Raw genomic sequence first — 509 nt, 5'->3', positions numbered from 1 at the left:
ACTGGTGGTGGGTCTAGAACTGATAACCTTCTGATTACAAGTTGAGCACCTTAAGTACTAAGCTACTACTGCCTAATTCTAGTCGATTATTATATATTATGTAATAATAAAATATAAATTATTATAATATAATCATACTAAAATGTCTTTATCAACAGTCACAGTGGTCCTTTGGGAACTCCTTTGATCACCATAAGATCAAGAACAACAGCAGGATCACTGTTTTGTTGACAGTTTTACATTGGATACTTTGCGTAAAATAATGTCCCTATGTCAATGTATATAGATTTTTATCATTTGCGATGCGTTTCTGACAATTCTAAATATAAACGCTGACATTCCATGTCAAACGTCAATGCAAAGACAAAAACAAAAACAAAAACATGGGTTTGAATGACTATTTAGAGGCTGTTCTTTGTTCGGCCACTGGGAGCGGTATTGATCCGTGCCTATGTTTGTATCAATAAGATTTCTACGTTTAAAATATTTTAACTTCCGCCACAGGCCGG

Source organism: Electrophorus electricus, chromosome 12 (genome assembly GCF_041902795.1).
Source record: "Electrophorus electricus isolate QZ-2024a chromosome 12, ASM4190279v1, whole genome shotgun sequence".
Lineage (NCBI taxonomy): Eukaryota > Metazoa > Chordata > Actinopteri > Gymnotiformes > Gymnotidae > Electrophorus > Electrophorus electricus.
Note: the sequence above shows the minus strand (reverse complement) of the source record.